The sequence below is a fragment of the Canis lupus genome, chromosome 14 (genome assembly GCF_011100685.1).
Source record: "Canis lupus familiaris isolate Mischka breed German Shepherd chromosome 14, alternate assembly UU_Cfam_GSD_1.0, whole genome shotgun sequence".
Lineage (NCBI taxonomy): Eukaryota > Metazoa > Chordata > Mammalia > Carnivora > Canidae > Canis > Canis lupus.
The window spans coordinates 32,688,737-32,711,208 of NC_049235.1; the positions used below are offsets into that span (position 1 = coordinate 32,688,737).

A 22,472-nucleotide genomic window follows, 5' to 3' on the forward strand; every position below is an offset into this window, starting at 1 on the left:
GTATTTTCTCAGATTCCATAAAATGGTTGCCTTTTTTATTTAATTTAATAAAATTATTTATTTATTTAATTTGATGCTATTTAATTTGATGAAGTCACCCTTGTTTATTTTAGTTTATATTATCTTTGCTTTTGATATCACAGAATACTTTCTAATTTCCCTTTTGATTTATTATTTGCCCCGTGGATCATTCATAAATGCTTTATTTTCCAAATATTTGAGTATTTTCCCAGATATCTTTCTGTTAGTCATTTCTAATTTATTACATTTGAGTCAGAATATAACTTGAATAAATTGAATCCTTTTAAATATACTGAGATTTGTCCTGTGACACAAAATGTGGTACCACATTCATAAGCAAATGTTTCATATGTACTCGAAGAAAATGTGTATTCTACACATAAATGTTTAGTTTTCTTTAAATATTAATAAAGTCAAGTTTGTTGATAGTGCTATTCAGATCTTGTATATTTTTAATGATTTTTCTATTTATCAATTATTGAAGGAAGAGCATTGAAATCTCCTATTATAATTGTGGATTTGTCTATTTCTTCTTGAAATTCTATTAGCTTTTTTTCCCTCTATTTAGAAGCTCTAATATTAGGTACATAAATATTTAGGATTAATATATGCTATTGATGAATTGATTTCACTATCATGAAATGACAGTTTTTATCTTTAGTAGTAGTTTTTGCTCTGAAATCTGCTTTTGACACAACTGTCTTTTGATTAATCTTAGTATATATTTTCCAATCCTTTTACTTTTAGCCTATTTGTGTCATATTTATAATAAATATCTTGTATACAGCATATAGTTGAACTTTGATTTGTATTCAATCTGGTAAGATTTCCTTTTTAATCAGAGTGTTTGACAGTTTACATTTAGTGTGATTATTGATATGGTTAGGTGTAAATATATCACCTTGCTATTTATTTGCTTTTTTTTCTATCTCTTCTTTATTTCTTTTCTTTAGTACCTTATTTTTGAATAATTGAATTTTTAAAATGACTCCATTTTTTCTCATCTGTAGTTTGTCGTCTACAACTCTGTTATTTAGCTCTACTTTATGGTTTGTAATACGCATCTTTAATTTATCATAGGCTATGTTCCTATAATATTATACCATTCCATGTATAGTATGAGAACTTTATCAAAAGTATACTTGTGGGGATCCCTGGGTGGCGCAGCATTTTGGCACCTGCCTTTGGCCCAGGGCGCGATCCTGGAGACCCGGGATCGAATCCCACATCGGGCTCCCGGTGCATGGAGCCTGCTTCTCCCTCTGCCTGTGTCTCTGCCTCTCTCTCTCTCTCTCTGTGACTATCATAAATAAATAAAAATTAAAAAAAAAGTATACTTGTGTTTACCTCTTCCTACCATTATATTATTGTCCTAGATTTTACTTGTACATTAGTTATAAGCCCTGTACTGCATTGTTATGAGTTTTGTTTAAACATTAGATTATTTTTAAATAAATTTAAATAATAAGAAAAATTTCTATTTTTCCATGTAATGCTTTTCACTCCTTTGTGTAAATCATCAGATTTTTTCATCTGATATCATTTTCCTTATATGGGAAGGACTTTAACATTTCTTGAAGTACAGATGTGCTGGTGATGACTTCTTTCAGTGTTTTATGTCTGAAGTCTTTATTTTACTTTCAATATTGAAATATGTTTTGGCTGGATATAGAATTCCATGTTGATATTATTTTTCTATCAGTACTTTAAAGATGTTGCTCCATTATCTTCTTGGTTACAGTGTTTCTAGCATGAAGTATGCTGTCATAATTCTTTTTTTTTTTCTGTCGTAATTCTTACCTTTGTTCCTCTGTACTTTAATTGAGTCTTCTCCCCATCTTCCCATTTCTTGTACCCCTTAGCTTATTTTTAAGATTTTTATTCCTTTTATTATATTTTGTGAAAATTTGATTATAATATTCTTTGGCCTAATTTTATTCATGTTTTTTCTATTCTGTGTTCATTGAACTTATTGGATCTGCGAGGGTATGTTTTCTATCAAATAAGGACACTTCGGGGGGCATTTTTTCTTCAAATATCATCCATCCTTTGGGTGTTTCAAATACATGTACTTTAGCCATGTGAAATGATCCACATCTTGATGAGTCTGTTATTTTTTAAAAAGTCTCTTTTCTTTATGTGTTTCATTTTGGTAGATTCTACTGCAACATCTGCAAGTCTGCTCATACTTTTTTCTGAAATGTGTAATCAGCTGTTAGTCCCATCCAATGTATTGTTCATCTGACACATTGTAGTTTCCATTTCTAGAACTTTCACTTTTTTAAACATCTTTGTGTCATTACTTAATTTTTTGAACAGATGGAATACCATTTCATAACTGTCTTAATATGGTGCTTTTTTTTTTCTGGTTAAAGCATCTATTAGTTTTGAGTCTGTTTTGGTTGACCTTTCTCCTTAGTTGGGGTCATATTTTTGTTATATGCCAAACATTGTATGTTTTACCTTCTTGAATGCTGAATATTTTTTGTATTCTTCTAAGTATTCTTGAACTTCATTCAAGGACACAGTTATTTAAAACAGTTTTATCCTTTTGGTTCCAATTAGACATGACTGGAGTAGTGCTGTCTATGGCTTATTGTTTCTCACTTTTGTGGGAAGCCCCTTCAGTTTACTATATTCAATTCCCCTTTATTCATGAGACTTTCCTCTCTAATTGGTAAAAATAAGCACTGTTTCTAGTCCTTTGTGACTGTTGGGTACTCTTTCTTCTAATCTTTTGTAGTGGTTTCCTTACACATATGTACTGAAATTACTGATTATTTAAGAGAAGTCTTTCTTTATAGCTCTGGAATTCTTTCTGTTGCTTGGTGCTACACTCTTATTTCTAGTACTCTCTCCTATGAATACTTTGCTGTGTTCAGACTTTCAGCTTATTCTCTTAACCTGAGGGATCCTGCTGAGTTCTTTCTGGTTTTCCACTCACTGTACCATTACCAAAAACCCTTTCAAGACATGAAGTTGTGCAGTCTTTTGACCTACTTTGTATATTTTGCATCTCTTAAGGGATCACTATGCTTTGTTGCGTTGTATTCTGGTGTTTCAAAACCATTGTTTCACATATTTTGTCCATGGTTTGGTTGATTCAGGTGCAAGAGTCCATTATTCCATCTTGACAGGAAATGGAAGTTTATGATTCATAGTAATTTTTAAAAAGATTTTATTTATTTATTCATGAGAGATACAGAGAGAGAGAGAAGCAGAGACACAGGCAGAGGGAGAAGCAGGCTCCATGCAGGGAGCCTGACGTGGGACCTGATCCTGGGACCCTAGGATCACACCCTGGGCTGAAGGCAGGTGCTAAACCACTGAGCCACCCAGGGATCCCTGATTCCTAGTAATTTTTGTATCATAAGAATAATGTCCTAAGTTTTTATTTTTCTCTTTTTAACTAAGAAGCCTGATTTCCCAACCTCTATGTGCCTCAATTTTCTCATTTATAAAATTAGAATTGTAATTTGTGCCCATTTTCCAGGTTGTTGAGAAATTTAAATGAGATAACTGTAAAACATTTAATAAACACATAGAAAGCTTCTATCTAATAAATTACCTTTGTTATCATTTCTCTTCTGTTACAAATCAAACAACACAATCTCTCAATTTTAAATGCATATCCACTGAAATTTATTTACTTTCTACTTCTGTTTAAAAAGCTTAATATCTATGTTATCTGTAAGCAAAGGGTTAAGTGGATCTCCTGAATAAGTGGGAAGAATTATACATCTTGAAAAACATAATAACTATTAATATAGTCAATTGGGTTTTCCTGGGAGAAGTTTTGTCAAGGACACTTAATATAGAGCTCAAAATATTCTTCGAAGAATGAAAGTCCTTATCCAGATAAGATTTCCAGTAACAACTCACCAAGTCATTTGTTTGTGATTTGAATCATCTCTGTACTCTAATTGCATACTGTCTTCCCTTGTAAAGGGAGATACATATTTAATCCAGTCTTTCTTAGAAAAAAAAAAAAGTTGGGCTGTTTAACCAAAACAAACTCAGCAGCTTGGGATTTACATATCTCTCTGGTATCTTACTCATCATTTTTTAAATGCTTGGGTCACTAAAGTTATGCATTGGGGAACATTTTAGCATTCCCTAAGGTGAAATATAGAAGCTATTTAATAGTAAATACTTTGTGTCTTACGAACTTTTTGCAAGGAAGGTAATTAGTAAGTTGCTATTTAAAACCTACAACGGAATTTATGACATATAAATTTTTAATGCACAGTTATAATACATTAGATGCAATTTAATGGAAACAATATTAGGCACATTTCAAATCATCATAGCATTCATATTATCTACAGAAAAATTGCCTATGTGTACGGTTTATGTTGCTCAGCTGTATCTGCAAAGTATTGGCAGTGAGGAGAAGGAGCTATACCTTAAATCAAAATTAAAACTAAAATTCAAATTAATATTTGCACATTTTTGTTTTTAAATACGACTAAAATATATTCCTTTAAAGATTTTATTTATTTATTTGAGAAAGAGAGAAAGCATGCATAAACAGGAGGAGGGGCAAAGAGAGAGAGGTACAAACAGGCTCCCCAATGAGCAGGGAGTCAGACTTAGGGTTTGATCTCAGGATCCTGAGATCATAACCTGAGCTGAAGGCAGATGCTTAACTGACTGAGCCACCCAGATGCCCTTAAAATCTATTCTTTTTTTTTAAGTTTTTAAAATTTATTTATTCATGAGAGAGAGAGAGAGAGAGAGAGAGGCAGGCAGAGACACAGGCAGAGGGAGAAGCAGGCTCCATGCAGGGAGCCTGATGTGGGACTTGATCCTGGATCTCCAGGATCAGACCCTGAGCTGAAGGCAGCGCTAAACCACTGAGCCACTGGGGCTGCCCCAAAAATCTATTCTTTTAAAAAAGATAGCAAAAGTTAAAACCTAAGAAATAAATTTCTACCTTGATCCTAGCTAGAAGACTCTTTTCTCTATTTGAATTCAATAAAAGAACCATTTTAGCATAGATTTTATATGTACTAATCTTTATTGCTAAGAAAAATTATTTTTATTCTAACAAATTTATCTTTATATATGTATTTACCTCCACCAGAAAGAAGTATAGTATTCTTTTATAAAAAAAAATAGGACAGGAGGCAGGGCGGGTACCTGAGTGGCTCAGTTGGTTAAGTGTATACCTTGGGCTCAGGTCATCATCTCAGAGTCCTGGGATCAAGCCCTGCATCCAGCTCTGTGCTCTGAGAGTCTGCTTCTCACTCTCTCCATGCCTGCTGCTTCCTCTGCTTGTGCTCTCTCTGTCAAATAAATAAATTAAATCTTTAAAAAAGTAGGAATGGATGATGTTTATTATAGGATACTCATTAAGGTAATAAAGTAGTCAAATATATCCAGAAATAACGTGGGGAACCTTTATTTTTTCAGTAACTCAACTCTTTTGGGTCCTGATCAAATTATATTTGTTTTTACTAGAACAAATCTTGTGTCATGGAAAATTCAGGAGGAAGATCCTTTAGTAGAATCTTAATGAGTAATTATTTTGGGGGGAAGAATGATAGATTTGACAGAAAATATTCAATTTCTTAATAGGGTTTTCTCATTAATATAATGCCCTAAATCAGGGCGTTTTTCAGATTATAAGTGAAATATTAGAAATGGCTTTTTAAAATTTTTTTTTCCTTTTGCAAATCATGATTAGTGTCTTGAATCCAGTAGGTGCAAAGGTCTAGTAAGATATAATGGTAGTGGTATCATTTATTGATTAGCTACTCTGTAGTGGGAACCACGTTAGACACATTTATTATCTCATTGACTCCTTCCAACAAGCCTATGAGGTATTATTACCACCATCTGACAGATAAAGAAATTGAGGCTGAGAGGACAAGGATATTGGCCAAGTAGCAAAGAAAGATACAATAAAGCTGCCTGATTTCAAAGCCAGATGATAATAGTGACAGTTTCATGGTATCTGTTTTCACATATGATTTCCAGAAATAGTTCAGGTAGTATTAAAACTAAAATTGCAAATCAATCTATCACTCTGTTGGTCTTGAAAGCATTTTTCTTTGCATCCAAAATTACCATTGTAAAGTTTTCAGAGAGGATAGAATCTGCATATTTGAGCCTTTGTTTTGGCAGAAAAAAATAGGAGTTAAAAATGTGCAATTTGTTCAAAGTGCAAATATGCTGTGGCATTTTGGCGTTGTTCCAAGGGCACAGATTTAACTTGGAATTTTGGTGGCTGTTACTGGGAATGTACTGTTTATCAAATTCAGTGTTAACTGCACAGTTGAAGATTTTCTAGCAAAACTCTTTCTCTTTTTAACTTGAAAAAAATTCTTTCACCAACTTCTGAGGGTTGATAAGTAAAATCCATAAAAAGATAACCGTTTTTGATGAAGAATGTCTTCTATTAAAGGGTAATTAGTGAGGTCATTCAGCAGAGTTTACATAATCAGAACTTGGATGATCTGGCATCTCTGCTTAAACCTGATGACCTTACATCTTTTTTTTTTTTTTATGGCCTTACATCTTAATGCAAATAATAGAGGATGAAGTTTGTAACCCTTCACTGCCTTATTGAGTGAATAACCAGCCAGCAAACACCTGTTAGGTGGTAGTAGATGCTCCTGAAAGGTTTGATAGGTATTATTTTAATTAGATGTATTGGTGATTCTGTGACCTGAAAGGGCTGTGTTTCTAAAGGCCAGAATTTCCTTTCTTCTAGATAATGCTGTGTTCCTAGCATAAAATGTCTTCAAATTAAACATTATGAACATGGAATATATTTTAGCCTATTGCCAAAAAATTTTCTTCATTGCCATTGGCAGTTACCCCCTCATCTGTACTTCCAGAGTTAAATCACACAAATCATGTTAAGTATCAATCTCTCTCATGTACTAGAACAAATGCCTGATTAAGAGGTCATTGACATAGGAATCATTACTCTCCTTGCTGACGAGACAGTGGAATTCAAGAAATTGTTAGTTTAATGAATTCTTGTTTAGTAAAAGTATATGGCTATCTGCTAGCAGTAGGGCAGTTTGTGATCTTTATTAATTAACAGGAGATGAAAAAAAAGACAAGGTTTTGAGGTCTGTGGACTGATGAGGAAATTCCTTTAGTTTATTTGGCCGTCTGGAATATATGTAGAAAGAGGTGAACTTTTCACCAGGTGGATGAGATATAGTTCAAAATCATTTTATCTCTAGGTTAAGGCCTTATAGAATCTTTCCATCCTCCTCTTTTGATTGGGTGACTGATTCTTTCCAGGTTGTCCCACCTGTAACTCCATTTAGCATTTTTCTTCTCTGTTATTCATATTTTGGGGGTTTTACTCCCCCTGCTGGCCCCCGGCATGCATTAGAGTTGAATCTTTTCCAAAGACTAGTTAATTGTTCTGTCTTGTTTCTCTTAAAGTCTCATGTAGAATAATATTTATGTTCTAAACACGGCAGCAAACATCTAATATTAGATGTTTTAAGTTCTTACACACTCTTCATAAAAGTTTTCTAGAGAGACTGGAGTACACCAGTGCAACCTGAGAAAATAAAAAAGACATTGTGAATTTCTGAATGCTAAATCTAATTTAATGAAGTTAAATTTAATCTAGTTTAATGAAAAATCATTTGCTGAAGAAAAGTTATGTTCTTGTTCATAATGAAGGAAGGTTCTTTCTCCCTCTCAAGATAGCATTAATTGTGCAACAAAAGAGAAAACAACTGTTTTCATTTTAGAAGAATTTGTAAAAGCTTTGAAATTGATAGTATGATATTACAAATAAGTGAAACTAGATGATTTCAGAGTAATTTACTTTGACAGTGCTTTGAAACAAGTATCACTCATTGTCATTAAATCTTTATGACTATTTCTTTATGAGAGAATTTGTATATTTAGATTTCAAATATTGTCATATGCTTTTTTAGATTCTGTAGTCATGCTTTTGTTGGCTGCCACAACCTCTGATTTCATAATTTTCAATTTTTCCTATTACTTATGTTGGCCTAAGAAAAGAATATGAGTATTTCCTGAGACCTGTTGTAATTTTTCACATTGTTCTTTTATTGTTATTAAAAGAAAAAGTCATTTGACCATGAAATAGTATTTTTTAGTAAACAAATATTCAGAATCTTCATCATCTTAAAATCTGTAGGATGTTGCTGCTTTGCAATAGCTAATGGTTACTGGGATTTGAAGACTTTTTTATCTTTTATATATATGGTAGACACTGGTATGTATGTTTGATTAGTGACTCTCATCATTAATAGTCACTGAAATCTCAAAGCAAGAGAAGATGGAAGTTTCCCATTACTTTCTCGGGAGCCAGAGGATGACCATTCATATCCTTTTTCTTGGTCCAAGGAGAATAGAACAACCACTCTGCCACTTTACTTTGTTTTGTAGGTTTAAACAGTGTTCCCCAGTTTTTCCTAATTCCTGAGGATGGCATTCAGGGGAAGATCTGCTGGCAAAGACAATGTCATACCTATCAGTCATTTTCTTTATCATACCATAGCTGGGGAGTTTAAAAAAAGTTGTTCTTGTTTGTTCTTGTTTGATATTCCACATCAAATAAATATTTTACAGAACTTCTTTTTAGAACACAAAACTTTGTGAAAAATATATTCACCAATTTAATGTGTCTAACTTAATCCTACTTACCAGCCCTGCAGAGTGCATACCACTCAGTGGTTGCCAGAACACACAGCAATATGTATTTTTTAAAGCATAATGAAGACTTTCCAAATGAAGACTGTTTTCCCACTCTTACCCGAAAGTGACGGAAATGGGCATTTCATTTCAGCAACACTCTTAATTATGTTACCAAGAAAGAAAACGTGAAGAAAAGTTTCTAGCTCCTATGAGACCGTGATCACCACCCCCCTTCAGGGGGCTAGGGGAGAGATGCTTTTTATAATGAAATCTGTATAAAAACTTTCAATACTGGAAAATCCTTCCTTAGACATTTGCTGGGATTTGTAGCCTGTAATGGAAAAACAGTACTACAACTTCCATGTATATTTTGTGTTTATTCCCATTCAGCTAAAATCAACAAAGGGATCTTAGACAAAGGTGATAGCTTGCAAAATTTTTTAAATCTGTATTTCATCGTCCTCAATCTTTGCAAAGTAGAGAGATTAATAAGTATTGGGTTTTGAAATGGGTGAAGGGTTGAAAGGGTCACATATTGTTACTTTTTAGAAGAGAGCTAGGTGGCAGTTATAGATTAGAAAAGAGCCGTTATACAGTAAATATCCAGTGGGGTGTTTTTCAAAATTCTCTACATCATAAGAATCTCTTGGATTACTTGTTAAAAATATTGATTTCTAGACTTCTCCATAAAGGATTCTGGGTCATGCAGTGGGACACAGGGCAGGAAACACAAGCACCCTAGATTATTCTGAATCATCAGAAGAATTTGGAAAACATTTATCCTGTTTAATAAATTGTAGAGGCAATATCAATAATTTGATGTGGAATTTGGAGTAAAGCTTCATATATTCATTGAGAAACATTTATTGAGCACTTAGTGTGGACTGGCTGTGAACATACCTGCTAGATGTGTGATTTGGGGCATTTTCTTGACCTTCCCCAAATAGAAGTTTAATATCTTACTCATAGGCTATTGGAAGGATTGAATTAGATATGGCCTACAAAATGCTTAATTTTTACTGAGCAGTACCACTTTTTATTCATCGTTACTCTAGGAATAATGATTCAGTCATTCAAATTAGGTATTTGTATTTGCTCCCCTTAGGAACTTCTGTTGTTCTGAACTGGCACCTTTTGGAGATTTATTTATATCTCAAGAACCCCTTAGCATCTTTCAAGACTCAAAGCCTGTCTTAACATCAACATTCTCCCTCCATCTTCCTTTAGACCTTTTAATATCTTCATATTTCCTTCCTAAGTTCACATCAAACACATCTTCCCGCTGCTTACAACACTATTCAAACATCAGTTATTATTTATTAAGCACTTATTATTAGGTGCTGTTTATGTTATGTAATCTTACTGTAGTACTACAATATAGGTATTATGATCATTTAAATGGAGGTTGAGAGATGCAATAATGAAGACAAGGTCTTTCCCCTTTGATATTGAAGAACAGAAATTATTTTAATCCAGGTATGTCAGTCTCCATGCCCAAATACTGGCCACTGTGTCCTATATACTATTCCTATCGCTCAAGTACAGTTACTTTTCCCCCAAATTGGAAAATATGGTACTCATACTGGTTGCTCAATGGCTTTCTTTTCACTTAGTGAAACTCAGTCCTTACCAAGGCCAACAAAGTGCCGCATGATATGCCTTACATGTTCTAGGATGTTTCCATTTGTTGTTTCCATCAGGTATAACACACAGCTCTCCCCATCTCACCAGAGATGCCTCATCAGTTTACTATATACATATATATATATATATATATATATATATATATATATATATTAAAGATTTTATTTATTTATTCATGAGAGACACACACAGAGAGAGAGAGAGGGGCAGAGACACAGGCAGAGGGAGAAGCAGGCTCCACACAGAAGCCCGACATGGGACTCGATCCCGGGACTCCAGGATCATGCTCTGGGCCAAAGGCAGGCACTAAGCCACTGAGCCACCCAGGGATTCCCACCAGTTTACTTTATATTAGAGTTTACACACACACACACACACACACACACACACACACACACAGCTCCTTCACTTTGCTGGCTAATATTTTTCTCTGTAGCAGAGATCAATAGCTAACATCTACTATGGGTTTAAAATTTTTTTTTATTTCTCCCCAGTATAATGTAAGTCCTCAAGAACAGGGACCCAATAAATATTTAAATATTTAACACTGAATTGGGGGGACATATTTGGTATTCTTTATATTAGTATTTTTATAATGTTCACAGCATTAAAGCCTCATAGATGATGTCTTGGCTGTTATCCTAACATCATTCGTATTCACTATATTTTTCACAACAAAGTTTCTGACCAAAAAGTACGTTGTTGGATTTCACTTTTTGTACAAACAGGAATATCATCACTTTGAAGAAAATAAAATATATCTTTCTAGATAGGATATTTAGAACAAAAGAGGTTTTTAAAAGACCCCTTACTCAGTCACTTAGTAGGTCTTCAGTATTAATACTCAGCACATTTCTTTTGCTCCTCCCTTTAGAAGTTAGAGCATTAGAATGCACATCAAGACTAAGGATTATCTCTGTGTTAGGAGGTAATCTACCTGATGATGCAATAGGTCTGTGTATCTGGTCATCATTCATTAGTAATAGTAGTAGTATTGGTATTATCATGTAAGCGTGGTAATGCTAATTCAATAGGTTTCTAGGTTTTTTTTTTTTTTTTTTTTAATCTGGTATTCTTTTATTCTCTACTTTGAAGTTTACTCTGTGGGAAACTGGATTTATAGGTTGTTCAAATTATTGTACATGTGTGTAACATAGTGATTTAAAGGCAATCACCAAAAAAAAAAAAAAAAAAAAAAAAAATAAAGGCAATCACCGTGTCCTCTCAAGTAAGTTTTAGCAACATCATTTCGTTGATCTCAAGTAATGTTAATGCTAAGTTTTGTAAAGTAGTATATTTTGGGGGAGGCAGTAGTTTTGAGTATTTGGATTCCATGAAAAAAAAAAAGGAACCCAGGAACTAATTGTGCACCAGGTTCACAGCATTTGTGCACAGCAGTATTTAGCAACTGTCAGCTGCAACATGCATCTCCCTTTATCAATAGCTAGTCATTTATGTATCTCATCAGTACTAGTATTTTAATTTCCTCTTTCAGGTGTCTCGCCTGTTGCTTTTCTTTCCTTTTCATTCTCCCATTCTTCCTCACTTTAACCTACTTAAAAATAATAATAACTTAGTGACATTTAAGATGCAAATCACTTTGGAAGTGAGAAGGTGAATATTTATACATGTGTTCTGTGATAGGGGTTTCTAAGTGTGTTCCACTGGGAATGGTTAGTACATTCCACAGCTATAAGGGAAAAATCTAAGTTTCCCAGAAATAAGGGTCAAAAGACATACAACAACTTTTTTTATTATTTGCTTTCAAAACAGAGGGGGTATGATTTATGTAGAATATAAGCTTATGTCATAGCTGTGCAGGTGCTGCCATGAAGTGGTGACCCCCATCTAATCCCCATAACGACACTGGGCATTGACTGCATTTGCTTTGTTGTTACCGAGCTGCTTTCTCAGGGGCTTTTAAGTTTCTGAACCCAGCCGCTGGGTAGCTGGCCAGCCTGTGCTTGGTACAAGAACATTGTTTTTCAATACAACCTGAAGTGTATTTTATAATCCCTCTCTAAGTTAAATGACTGTCAATTTGTGATGGTTCCTCTATGATTGAACCTAAAGTCTTGTATTAACTATCTGTCTTTTTTAAAAAATAGATTTAGTAATTACTATCAATAATGTTTTTTTTGCATTTCTTTTTTATTGCAGAAAAATAATCACATTTATCTGAAAAATGATAAATAATTACTTGATATTTATAAACTAGAATATGTTTTTGATATTGACTTTGATAAGTCAATGGCTAATTTACTTATATATTTTACTTTTATTTTTAGGAGAAGATAGTTAATGCTCTTCCATGTTGTTTCAATGTTTTCTTCATTCCACCACTTAAAGATTAGTGACTTAGTAAATATTTACAAGTCATCACAAAAAACTGATTTACAATATCATTCTTTCTTACAGTATTTCCCCCTACCAGGGTTTTAATATTTTTAAAGGTTTTTATATACCCTGGATTTTTTAAAAAACATAACTGAAAAGTATTAACTTTATTTTAAAGTATTAACTTTACAAATTTTATTAATGCTTTTTTTGATGTGGGAGAAAAAAAAAATCTGTGTATTTAAGTTACTATTTAAGTTCAAGAAGTTAAGAACCAGGACTGAGGAGTCAAAGTACTTGAGTTTGAATCTCAGCTCTGTCACATCCCAGCTCCATGATCTCGAGCAATGTTAACCTCTTGTGTCTTATCTGTAAAAGGTAAATGATAACAATAATACTTATCTCAAATGTGTTATGATGATTAAGCTAATATTTGCAAATCCCTACATAAATATGTGTTCTACAAAGAGATAAAGTTTAATTTTCCCAACTAAGTGGTTGAGAATTCATACTTTTAACTTCTGTGCTTTGAGTCATTCATACTGATTATTACAATTTTATCATGAAATTATTAGCTTTGTCTTAAATCTCAAAAATTTTGAACTGATAGTGAATAAAGGGAAAAATGACAATCCACAGAATTATCCCTTATTTGAGGTGGCCTGTGAGACAGAACAGAAGTAGTTTACCTAACTACGGAGAACAAAAGCTGAAGAAGAAAAGCATTCAAAATAAATTAAATTTATGTATTTCTTACAGTAGCTGTGGGCACCCTTCAGGTTTCAGTTAAGTGATGACAATATAATTAGACTGCAAAATATTCCGTTTCTTAGGAGCTTCTTTGATGCCCTCAAGTAATCTCTCAGCTTCTCCAATCTGTTAAGGTTTTCCTAGGCTGCCTATTTAGTCTGATTTTTCTGAAAAACGTACATGAATAAATAGGCCCCTCCTAGCATAAAAAATTAATATTTACCATTTAACAGAAACTCTGGCAAATATTATTTTCAAAAAGGACAAAAGGAAGGAAGAGGAGAGGGAAGAGCCAAGAAAATGTAATATTCTACTTAAGGAAAAACAGTAGATTGCTACTGATTTTTAGGCATATTTTTAAAAGAACATTTGAGATGGCAGAAGTAAAATTGCAATGAGGATTACATTAGCATAATTCCTTGGTCTTTTCCTTAGCTGATGACAAGTATTTGCCAAAGAGTCACCTCTGGAGGGCAGTGCAGTTCTATATTTGTCGCTGGAGCTTCAGGTAGCTTTCAGATTTTTCTGAAGTTACTTTCAAAGATTCCTGGCCTTGTAAGATGCGAATCACTGTCCGCTTTAAATACTCAGAGGAGACCTAAACATGAAAGGAAAGTCATTTCTGCCGAGATGGTCCAACTGTTAGATTGGGGATGGGAGGTTTACCTGCAAAGTGTGTCAGCGTTACACTGAATCGAGGAAGCTGGGTGCATAAGTAGGTCACCTGGACAGGGATTTCTCCCCCACCTCCCCAGCTTGGTTCAGATACCTGTGTACCTCAGCTTTTCAGTTTCTTGTTTTGGTCTTTGCCTTACTCCAAAAGACAAATCTCTGTCTTCTGAGAAAATCTGTTGACAGCCTAGATAGTTGACATTGTATGGTTGTCAAACCTGTTGACATTGTATAGTAGAAGGTCAGCCCAGCAGCCAGCATAATATCTCCCGGTACCTTAACAAATCAGCAAAATATTTTGAGAAATGCTTTACTTTTATGAACAAAATACCCTGATAGTTATTGGATTTGTCACAGCATCTAAGGTTTCTCTCATAACCATACTGACCTTCACGTGCTATTATATTACAAAACCAACTCTTTATGTAATCAAACCAAAGGAAGAATGCTTAATTAGCTATACATGACCCTATGTTACAATATAGGCATACAAAAGTTATTTTCTTCAGCACTATCTAACTATTGTATAAAGAAACATCTTTATTCAGTAAGGCGTGGGCTATTGAAGTCTCAGGAGTAAAGTAACATTGGGATTTTCTTTTTCCTCTGAAGGCTGTTTGAGAGCTTTCAGCAGGGGGATACCACATTTGAAGGTTGGCTGAGGTCTCATAACTCCAAGTGTCAGAAAAAATGTGTAGATTATGAAAGGCTTTTCTTGTGAGCGAAAGAACCGTGCTTTTCAACCCTAAATCATGACATAGTCTTGTTATACCACAAAGAATTAAAGAATGTTAAGTAAATGACTTTTTTCCCTCCCTCTGTGCCTCTGAGGATAGTTATTAATGTTGATTCTTGCTGCTGAGTGATCCTGAAGCTACTGTCGCAACCTTTTTATTCCCTTAGTGCAAATGAATCCTTTATGAGGTAATTGTAGGAAATTGATGACATTATTTGCTGTATCTTGGGTATCAACAGTATATAAATGAAAAACAGTTATCACATTGACCAACACTTTTGGATAGAAAAATCCCAAGCTATTTCCTGCCTACACAGACTTTGCACTTTTGTATAGTGAAGTAGTAGGTACACTCCTTTTTTTTTTTATAAATTTTTATTTATTTATGATAGTCACACACAGAGAGAGAGAGAGAGGCAGAGACACAGGCAGAGGGAGAAGCAGGCTCCATGCACTGGGAGCCCGACGTGGGATTCGATCCCGGGTCTCCAGGATCGCGCCCTGGGCCAAAGGCAGGCGCCAAACCGCTGCGCCACCCAGGGATCCCACACCTTTTTTTAAAATTAGTAATGCCTTTTATTAATTTACCATTACCTGGTTCAAAGGATAAGTCTTTTAGAAACACAGAGCCCGTACTTACTATTATTTTCTTCCTCTTTGTTTATTTTAATGTATTCTTCACAATCAGAACAGTGACTTATTTCATAATTCTTTTCTTTTGTATATTAGAGTACATGCACATTCTAACCCCAAGGATGGCTTTAATCTTTAAGTCTCACCACTTGAGCCATAGCAAATTCTTGGTTGTTTGTCTTAAGAGAGAGAGGGAAAGCACTAAAAAGGAATTTTAAAGAAATTTTACAATACAGGGTATGGATGAGTGGTTGAAAAAGAAAACCTATATTAAAGCAGCTCTACCTGAATGAGCTATACGAAAAGAACATTCATTTACCCAACTATGGAAAAAATCATCTTAGGTATGGTCTCTAGTTACTTTTCTTCTCACTTATTACATTTGCCACTTCATTGTGACCTTATTATGACCTTACAGTTTATGACCTAAAGGTAACCATTATGTAATAATGAAAATATGCAGACCAAGCTTTACCACCTAGAAAGAATTGGTTTTTTATACTTTGTTTAAATTAACACACTTTGCTGTTTATAAAACTCTGCTCCTTGGTGCTTGAAAGAAGAGAGAAGCATTAATCGCAACTAATGTGCAGATTTGTGCTTTTAGGGACTGCCTGTAGTGGAGGTGAATCAGCAGGCCTTGTTGCCTTAAAGTGGATTTGCTAAGATATGTACTGTTCCTAACATAATAATGCTTTAAAGTATAAATTACTTAGAAGAAAAAGAAACCTGAAAATCAAACTATTAATACGTATCTTTGCTTTCTTCTTTGGTTTGGTTTGTTTTATTTTACTTATCCAGACCTAAATTTATTCCATTTCTACCTTGCTATTATCACATAATCTGATTCTTGTGAAGTAGGCAGTATATCAATTGAATCAGGTGAGGGAAAAACTCTTAAGGCAATAAAAATGGAATACAAAAAAGCATTAAAGGGCATCAACACACTTGTGGCATGTATGCTCTGATATGCGTTATTGCCTTCTTTTGGATCAGCCTTTGAATTCCTCTTGGTTTGGTCCTTAGGCTCAGAAATGAACCCAAACTACAGGCTGGTCCTAAAGATCCACAAAGCATGTGATATAAGTAATTGTAAATTGATGATTAAAAATCCTCCCTCTGCCCATTGTTAGTTATTTTTCTGCCCCCAATCACAAATTCATTCTTTACCTTTAAATGATGATAATTATCCTTGATAAAATAACTTTCAGGTAATATTGCTTGTAAACAGTCACAATGGGCTATGTCTCAGCACTTTTAAACCCCAAATAAATTCTTATTTCCACTGAATGGATGAGGAAACTGAGGACTGAGGTAGACAAATTAAGTGCCCTGCTTACAGTAACATGTTATATTTCAGGTGGTATTCCTGCTCCAGAGGATGGACTAGAGTTCCAGGTCTTACCTCCTGAGAGTCTGGGCTCTTGAGAGAATGTTACTTTCTATCTGTGTTACACCACTAGGATTAAAATGATTTCGACCTGGAAGATATTAGGTCAAGTGAAATAAGTTAGACAGAAAAAGACAAATGTCATATGATTTCACTTATATGTGAAGTCTAAAAAACAAAACAAATGACTGAACAAATAAAAAGCAGAACTAGACCTATAAATACAGAGAACAAACCGATGGTTGCCAGACAGAAGAGGCTGGGCAAAATGGGTGAAGGGGAAGGAGAGATATAAGCTTCCAGTTATGGAATGAATAAGTCCCAAGAATAAAAGCTATAGCCTAGAGAATATAGTCAGTGGTATTGTAATAACGTTGCATGGTGACAGATGTTTGCTATACTTATAGTGAGCATAACATAATATGTAAACTTGTTGAATAACTATGTAGTACACCTGAAACTAATGTAACATTGTGTGCCAACTTTATACACATAAAAGAAAATTAAATTAATTGCCCATAGAAATTGTTTTGACAAATTAAAAATAGAGATTTTTTTTTAAAAAAGCTTATTACCAAAGAAAGGAATAATTTAGGATTTTGTTCAATAGTCATTTAAAAATTGATTGCTCAGACATAATAAAAACAAATATAGGGGATCCCTGGGTGGCTCAGCGGTTTAGCACCTGCCTTTGGCCCAGGGCATGATCCTGGAGTCCCGGGATCGAGTTCTGCGTCGGGCTTCCCTGTGTGGAGCCTGCTTCTCCCTCTGCCTGTGTCTCTGCCTCTCTCTCCCTCTCTCTTTGTATTTCATGAATAAATAAATAAATAAAATAAATCAATAAGTTAAATGAATAAATAATCTTTTAAAAACAAATATAATAACTATTAATCCCTTATCAATCCTTAGGATGTGAAATCTTATTTTGAAATGGGCCTTTGAGCAGCACATGCAAAGTATACTCATGGTCTTTTTTTTTTTTAAGATTTTATTTATTTATTCATAGAGACACAGCTAGAGAGAGAGAGGCAGAGACACAGGCAGAGGGAGAAGCAGGCTCCATGCAGGGAGCCCGATGTGGGACTTGATCCCTGGTCTCCAGGATCACGCCCTGGGCTGCAGGTGGCGCGAAACCGCTGCGCCACTGGGGCTGCCCCATGGTCTTTTTTTGATATAGACATTAGAGACAGATTTAACATCATCTTCAAAACTGTGGAAGGTTAAACATACACTGCATTGAGACATGGAAAAGTAGTAAGTATTTACTAGTACTTCCCCCCAAAGTTTCATTTGGTAAGGGATTCAATCCCCACCTAATGAATGAAATTGATCAAAGCAGGATAGTTTGAAGGAGAAACATTACAAAAAGCAAGACTTGTCTTGATTGCTGTGTTAGGGAATATTAAATTCCAGACTTTCATATTTCAATAATAAAATGAGGCAAATCTGTAGAGATACACAACAGATTATCAGTTTCCTGGGTCAAGGGCAGGAATGGGTATTAGCTTTCAGTTGGCAGGGTGGATCTTACTGGGTGTGATGGTAAAGTTCACAAATTAGATTACAGTGGTGGTTGTACAACCCGGTTTAAATTTATTTTAGAAAATCATTGAATTGGGGCACCTGGGTGGTACAATCAGTTAAGTGTTAGACTTGTGGTTTTGGCTCAGGTCATGATCTTAGGGTCAGGAGATCAAGCTCCACTTCTGGCTCTGTGCTCAGTGTGGAGCCTGCTTAAGTTTCTGTTTTACTTGCCCTCCTCCACCCCATGCTTTCGTTCTCTCTCTCTCAAATAAATTAATTTAAAAAAGAACATCATTGAATTGTACCCCTAAAATGAGTAAGTTTACTCAATAAAGTTGTTTTAAAATGCATGTTAAAAAATTAATAAAAGGGGCGCCTGGGTGGTGCAGTTAGTTAAGTGTCTGACTCTTGATTTCAGCTCGGGTCGTGATCTCAGGGTGGTGAGACGGATCCACACTCCGTGCCTCATCGAGCTTAAGACTTTCTCTCCCTCCTCTCCCCGCCTTTTGCTCTCTCTCTCTCTCTGTCAAATGAATATATTTTTTAAAAAGATCCACAGGTGTGTTTTCAGAGAAAGCTATTTGCATCAGATTCAGAATTTCCTCTAGATGATTAATTTACTTCTCAAATTAAACGCCTGACACTAATTGTAATACAATAGGTCAGAAAAGCAGAAAAGTGCCTCCTGTGTCCTTTTTCCCTTTACTTTTTCCTTCTTTCAGAATTTTCAGGTTGATTCTTTTTTGTAGCCTCTAGAGGGCAGCACATGTGTTTTTATTAGAAAGACTAATATCTTCTCAGAAACCTTAACTTCCTGAAACAAACTGCAGTGACTTGAAAGTATCAGTGATGCCACATTGCTTTAGATGAACCTTCTGATTTCAGGGGTATGTGCTGAGGACTTTGACAGGTGATGAGGACCCTTCCTTCAGCAACTCTTTGGAATTAGTAGTCTCTTCCTCTCGGTCAGCTGTCCCACCTCTGAATATCTATGCCTTAGAAAACATCTTCTGGCCTAACCTATAGTGGTATGTAGGAAGAATTTCACTTAGGATTTTCACAGCATTTTTCCTCCAGAAGCTTCATTTTAAGGTAAAGACAAGAGTCAAGGAACAAAATCAGTATTTACACATGAGAGAAGCAGGGGGATCCAAGAAACTATGATATGAATCCCTAAACCTCCTAAGTGAATAAAGTTACACTGGAAAAATTAGGCTATGACAAGAGACAAGTGCAATGCCAGCATTCTCTTCAATGTATGGATAATTAGGAATACAGGACTTAAAAATCTGTAAGAGGGATCCCTGGGTGGCTCAGCGGTTTGGCGCCTGCCTTTGGCCCAGGGCGCGATCCTGGAGTCCTGGGATCAAGTCACGCGTCGGGCTCCCGGCATGGAGCCTGCTTCTCTCTCTGCTTGTGTCTCTGCCTCTCTCTCTCTCTCTCTCTCTCTATCATGAATAAATAAATAAACCTTTAAAAAAATCTGTAAGAATTAAAAAAAAACTGTAAGAATGTTTTTTTGAATTGTGAAATGTAAATTTTTCCCCTAGTTCTTTCCATTTAACTATTGTTAGTCTTATGTATAGTAGAAATCAATACTTACGGTTGAAAGATTAAATTAATTAGCAGTAGGTTCTATACATTTGGGTCACTTAAAGAAATGACTAGCCCCTTCTTATGCACAACTAATGGCATTTCCCTACTAGTCTTTGAAATAAAATAAAAACAGACCTACAAACTGTTCTGTTTCTAGGATCTTATCAGCATACAAAATTTATAAGCTTTGATTTTGATATAAGGATCTGAAACAATTTTAGGTCCCACTCACTGTATCTTTACTTTGAAATTCTTCCTACATATTCACCCTATTTTGCATGTGAAAAGAGTAGACAAGAGTAAGAAATACCTTGAGAATTGTCTGGACATTCAGAACAGCCTGAACAGCCTGTCTAATCATAAAAAATTCAATTTGCATGAACATAGCAATTATTTTTTCTTCTCCCATCCCTCCTTTTTCCTTTCTTTTTCTTCCCTTCTTCCTGTTTTCTTCATTTCTCTCACCAAACTTTGATTGCATGCTAATTGTGTTTGAGGCATTTGGTTGGGTTCCACCTATACAATAGTGAAAACACAAGCATAGTTTCTGCCTTTGTGCAATTCTAGCCAGTGGAAGAGACAGACAAAACAACATATTAGCAAAAAGGAAAAGCACCTGCAGACACATTTTGTGGATCAAAATCAGTTCTAAGAAGGAAGAGGACAGTGAGAGTAACCCTAGGGAACAAATTAAAGCTAGGTAGTCAGGAAGAATGTTTCTAAGGAGGTTATTTCACAGGGCCCCAGCCAATAGCTTTCTATCAGGGGACTACAGTATGAGAGGACCCTGAGTCAGGAAAGAGCTTGGCTTATTTTTCGAAGTGAACATGTGTCTCAGTATCTCACCGTGAATGAAGAAAATGAGCCAAGGTATGGCGGGAGGGGTGGTGGGGCAGGTCCAAAAGGTTTTTGTGAGAAGCTTGGATTTGTTTCTAGGTTCGGTGATTGCTTTAAATGGCAAAAGGAAACCAGTGACGACATCATCTCATTTAATTTTCGGAAGTATCATTCTGTCTGCCGTATTGGACCGGGGCTCAAGTAAATATGGAAGAAAATTTGCAAGACAGTTATTGTAATTTAGACTAAAATGATTTTGCAATTGACTTTTACTTGCATATTGGAATAGAAGAAAAAGCTCTTTTTCTTTAAAGGTATAGTTTTCTGCTTGTTAAATGTGACTACATTGAGAGATTAGTGATTCATAGGATATTTAAAAGTGCTTTTGGAAACATTAATAACTTATATTTCTAATTTTATGCAAACTGACATTGACTGTAAAAAGCCAAGGCAATCCCAACGTCCTCAAATGAGAGTTTCTCTTTCTGAGGGCTGAAACTTTTAAAAATTGATGATGAAATACAGGAGTAGATGAGAACATTGAGAACTTGGTAGGTATGTTTATATATCCCTTAATTTTATTTTGTTAGGAATTTCTCTTTTAATCAAATGCAATAATGGACTACTGAGGCTTACATTAAAAAACCCCACCTTTTGAATAATATTATAACCCCCAGGAGACTTTATAAATGTGCATTTACAAATATGTATATATTTACATTCATGAATGTCGGTGTGGGGGTGCCCGGCTGGCTCAGTCACTGGAGCATACATTCATGAATGCTTAAAGTTTTTCAGTAGCAAATTAAAATAATAAGAACTTACACATTTGTGAATACTGCTTAACAGTTGTATAAGTATATATTGGTGATCTTGATGTGAGTAAGAGTGATATGGAGAACACTTGGGATATTTTATATACCTACCACACAAAATTCCTTCCTGCTAAGGGGGGTAAGGCAGCATTAATGCTAAAAATAAAAGTATCATGTATGTTCATGGCAGCACCTGTGAGGGACAAGAGGACAGTAACTCCAAAGCATTGTCAACCTCTTACTGCCCTTATTTAGATTTAGGAAGGTACTGCCCATAGTTGTGAGGGGCTCAGACTCTGGAAGCAGCCTTCTTAGGTTCAGATCCTGCCTCTGAAGCTTACTAGTTTTGTGACCTTGAGCAAGTTATTGAACCTCTCAGTTGTCTTCTCTGTATAATGGGAATAATAAACTCACTTATCTTATGTAGTTCTCAGGATGATTGAAAGAGTTGTATAGAAAGCATTGAGAACACTATTTGGCACATATGGAGAACATACCAGTACTGGTAATGCTCTCAGTAGTACCTGTTCATCGCTCAAGCTTTCTGTTAAGCTGAATATAACACAAAATGTGTCTGCAGGTGCTACAAGATACTTATTTCTTAAGGAACAGAGGATTTACTGTTTTAGGCACCATTCCCTGGACATACCATTTTCTGAGTACCTTTTGCGTTTGCCAGAAACAGCAAGAGACATGAAAAGCATTGCTCTGTTAGTGACACTAGAGTAGAAGTGAACCTTTGTCTGGTCATGCTGAGGTAGTGACCCAGGCCAAAGGACTTTAATATTTTGTTCACCTTACATTGGAATTTTCAAACATTTTGAATTAGTTGTCAGCATAAAGATCCTTACTTCCATGTGATTTTGAGAAATGA

The 22,472-nt window shown here is 35.1% G+C and overlaps 1 protein-coding gene and 1 long non-coding RNA gene across 7 annotated transcripts in view; one reads left to right on the plus strand and one right to left on the minus strand.

Annotated features, from left to right (window-relative positions):
* HDAC9 (histone deacetylase 9) overlaps positions 1-22,472 on the plus strand; it is a 911,202-nt gene that overhangs the window by 241,914 nt on the left and 646,816 nt on the right. The gene's annotated exons all lie outside the window — the stretch shown is intronic.
* Positions 7,032-15,799, minus strand: LOC111098783. Its single transcript, XR_005369512.1, has 4 exons — positions 15,444-15,799; positions 14,165-14,343; positions 13,801-13,993; positions 7,032-7,552 (listed from the first exon to the last, which is right to left on the minus strand). It is a non-coding gene; the product is annotated as an uncharacterized LOC111098783 (long non-coding RNA).